Genomic DNA, 5,008 nt, shown 5'->3' on the forward strand with positions numbered 1-5,008 from the left:
AACTGACCCATTGGCCACAACCTGACCGAACACACAGAAGCTGAACCACAAGCCATAAACGGAATGAACACACAGAAACTGACCCACTGACCACAACCTGACCGAACACACAGAATCTGACACACTGACCAGCACCTGACCGAACACACAGAAACTGACCTGCTGAATACAAGCTGACCGAACACACAGAAAATGACCCACTGACCACAGCCTCACTGAGCACAAATAAACAGACCCACTGACCAGAGCCTGACCGAACACAAAGAAACTGACCCACTGACCACAATCTGACAGAACACACCGAATCTGACCCTCTGACCACAACCTAACTGAACTCACATAAACTGACCAACTCACCACAAGGTGACCGAACACACAGAAACTGACCGAATGAACACAAACTGACCGACCACACAGAAAATGAGCAACAGACAACAACCTCACCGAACAATAAGCAACTGACCCACTGACCACAAACTGAACAAACACATAGAAACTGACCCACTGACCACTTCCTGAACGAACACACGGAAACTGACCACTGACCACATCATTACCAAACATGCAGAATCTGACATTCTGACCACAACCTGAACAAGCACATAGAAACTGACCCAATGTCCACAAACTGACAGAACACAAAGAAACTGAACCACTGATTACTACTTGGCTGAAAATACAGAAAACCAATTGACTACAACCTAACAACACACACAGAAACTGACCCAGTGACCAGAACCTGAACGACCACACAGAAAATGACCTACTGACCACAACCTGACCGAACACTAAGAAACTGATCCACTGATCACAAACTGACCAAATACACAGGAACTGACCCACTGACCATCTCCTGAAAGAACACACAGAAACTGACCAGTGACCACAGCATTAACAAACACGCAGAAACTGGCATTCTGAACACAACCTGAACAAGCACACAGAAACTGACCCAATGTCCACAATATGACAGAACACAGGGAAACAGACCCACTGACCACAATTTGGCTGAAAATGCAGAAAGTAACTCACTGACCACAACCTGACCGAACACACAGAAACTGACACACTGACCACACAGAAACTGACCCGCTGACAACAAGCTGACCGAAAACACAGAAAATGACCCACTGACCACAACCTAACCGAGCACAAGGAAAGTGACCCACTGACCACAACCTGACCGAACATACAGAAACTGACCCACTGACCACAATCTGACTGAACTCATCGAAACTGACACACTGACCACAACATGACAGAACACAGAAAAACTGACCCGCTGACCACAAGCTGGCCGAACACACAGAAAATCACCCATGACCACAATCTAAAGGAGCACAAGGAAACTGACCCACTGACCACAACCTGACCGAACACACAGAAACTGAACCACTGACCACTTCCTGAACGAACACGCAGAAACTGTCCACTGACCACAACATTACTGAACACGGAGAAACTGACATTGTGACCACAACTTGAACAAGCACATAGAAACTGAAACAATGTCAAGAATCTGAAAGAACACAGAGAAACTGACCCAATGACCACAACTTGGCTGAAAATACAGAAAGTAACCCACTGACCACAACCTGACCGAACACACAGAAACTGACACACTGACGATAACCTGACCAAACTCACTGAAACTGAATCACTGCCCACAACCTGCACGACCACACACAAGATGACCCACTGACGACAACCTGACTGAACACTAAGAATCGGATCCACCGGTCACAAACTGACTAAACACACAGAAAGTGACCCACTGACCACCTCCTGAACGACCACAGAGAAACTGACCAATGACCACAGCATTAACATACAGGCAGAAACTTACATTCTGACCACAACTTGAACAAGCACATAGGAACTGACCCAATGTCCACAACATGACAAAACACAGAGAAACAGACCCACTGAACACAACTTGGCTGAAAATACAGAAAGTTAGTCATTGACCACAACCTGACCGAACACACATAAACTGACACACTGACCACAACCGGACCGAACACACAGAAACTGACCCGCTGAACACATGCTGACTGAACACACAGAAAATGACCCACTGACCACAACCTAAACGAGCAGAAAGAAACCGACCCACTGACCACAACCTGACCGAGCACACAGAAACTGACCCAGTGACCAGAATCTGATTGAACACACAGAAACAGATCCACTGACCACAAACTGAATAAACACACCGAAACTGACCCACTGCCACAACCTCACCTAACTCACATAAACTGACCAACTGACCACAAGGTGACCGAATACACAGAAACTGACCCGCTGAACAGCACCTGGCCGAACACACCAAAACTGACCCGCTGACCACAAGCTGACCAAACACACAGAAACTAACCCACTGACCACAACGTGACGGAACACACAGATTCTGAGCCATTCACCAGCACCTGGCCGAACACATAGAAACTGACCCACTGACCGCAAGCTGACCGAACGGACAGAAACTGACCCACTGACCACACCCTGCCTGACCACACAGAAAATGAGCCACTGATGGCAATCTGACCAAACACAAAGCAACTGACCCACTGACCACAAACTGACCAAACACACAGAAACTGACCCACTGACCACCTCCTGAACAAACACACAGAAACTTACCACTGACCACAACATTACCAAACACGCAGAAACTGACATTCTGACCACAAACTGAACAAGCACAAAGAAACTGACCCAATGTCCACAACCTGACAGAATACAGAGAAAATGAACCACTGATCACAGCTTGGCTGAAAATACAGAAAGTAACCCACTGACCACAACCTGACCGAACACATAGAAACTGACCCACTGACCAGCACCTGACCGAACACACAAAAACTGAACCACAAGCCACAAACGGAATGAACACACAGAAACTGACCCACTGACCACAACCTGACCGAACACACAGTATCTGACACACTGACCAGCACCTGACCGAACACACAAAAACTGACCCGCTCAGTACAAGCTGACCGAACACACAGAAAATGACCCACTGACCACAGCCTCACTGAGCACAAATAAACTGACCCACTGACCAGAGCCTGACCGAACACACAGTAACTGACCCACTGACCACAATCTGAACGAACACACCGAATCTGACCCTCTGACCACAACCTAACTGAACTCACATAAACTGACCAACTGACCACAAGGTGACTGAACACACAGAACCTGACCGAATGCACACAACCTGACCAACCACACAGAAAATGTGCAACAGACAACAACCTCACCAAACAATAAGCAACTGACCCAATGACCACAACCTGCCTGACCACAAAAAAATGAGTCACTGATGGCAACCTGACCAAACACACAGAAACTGACCCACTGACCACCTCCTGAACGAACACACAGAAACTTACCACTGACCACAACATTACCAAACACGCAGAAACTGACATTCTGACCACAAACTGAACAAGCACAAAGAAATTGACCCAATGTCCACAACCTGACAGAATACAGAGAAAATGAACCACTGATCACAACTTGGCTGAAAATACAAAAAGTAACCCACTGACCACAACCTGACCGAACACATAGAAACTGACCCACTGGCCACAACCTGACCGAACACACAGAAGCTGAACCACAAGCCACAAACGGAATGAACACACAGAAACTGACCCACTGACCACAACCTGACCGAACACACAGAATCTGACACACTGACCAGCACCTGACCGAACACACAGAAACTGACCTGCTGAATACAAGCTGACCGAACACACAGAAAATGACCCACTGACCACAGCCTCACTGAGCACAAATAAACAGACCCACTGACCAGAGCCTGACCGAACACAAAGAAACTGACCCACTGACCACAATCTGACAGAACACACCGAATCTGACCCTCTGACCACAACCTAACTGAACTCACATAAACTGACCAACTCACCACAAGGTGACCGAACACACAGAAACTGACCGAATGAACACAAACTGACCGACCACACAGAAAATGAGCAACAGACAACAACCTCACCGAACAATAAGCAACTGACCCACTGACCACAAACTGAACAAACACATAGAAACTGACCCACTGACCACTTCCTGAATGAACACACGGAAACTGACCACTGACCACATCATTACCAAACATGCAGAATCTGACATTCTGACCACAACCTGAACAAGCACATAGAAACTGACCCAATGTCCACAAACTGACAGAACACAAAGAAACTGAACCACTGATTACTACTTGGCTGAAAATACAGAAAACCAATTGACTACAACCTAACAACACACACAGAAACTGACCCAGTGACCAGAGCCTGAACGACCACACAGAAAATGACCTACTGACCACAACCTGACCGAACACTAAGAAACTGATCCACTGATCACAAACTGACCAAACACACAGAAACTGATGCACTGATCACCTCCTGAACGAACACACAGAAACTGATCACTGACCACAGCATTACCAAACACACAGAAACTGATATTCTGACCACAACCTGAACAAGCACATAGAAACTGACCCAATGTCCACAACATGACAGAACACAGAGAAACAGACCCACTGTCCTCAACTTGGCTGAAAATACAGAAAGTAACTCACTGACTGCAAACTGACCGAACACACAGAAACTGACACACTGACCACAACCTGACCGAACACACAAAAACTGATCTGCTGACCACAAGCTGAGCGAACACACAGAATCTGATCCAATGCCCAGCACATGGCCGAACACACAGAAACTGACCCACTGACCACAACCTGACCGACCACAAAGAAAGTGACCCCCTGACGACAACCTGACTGATCACTAAGAAACTGATCCACTGACCACAAACTGAACAAACACACACAAACTGACCCACTGACCTCCTCCTGAACGAACATGCAGAAACTGTCCAGTGACCACCACTTTACTGAACACGCAGAAACTGACATTCTGACCACAATCTGAGCAAGCACACACAAACTGACCCAATGTCCAAAACCTGA

This window comes from Somniosus microcephalus, unplaced genomic scaffold (assembly GCF_052327205.1).
Source record: "Somniosus microcephalus isolate GS21.2 unplaced genomic scaffold, FLI_Smic_1.0 scaffold156, whole genome shotgun sequence".
NCBI lineage: Eukaryota > Metazoa > Chordata > Chondrichthyes > Squaliformes > Somniosidae > Somniosus > Somniosus microcephalus.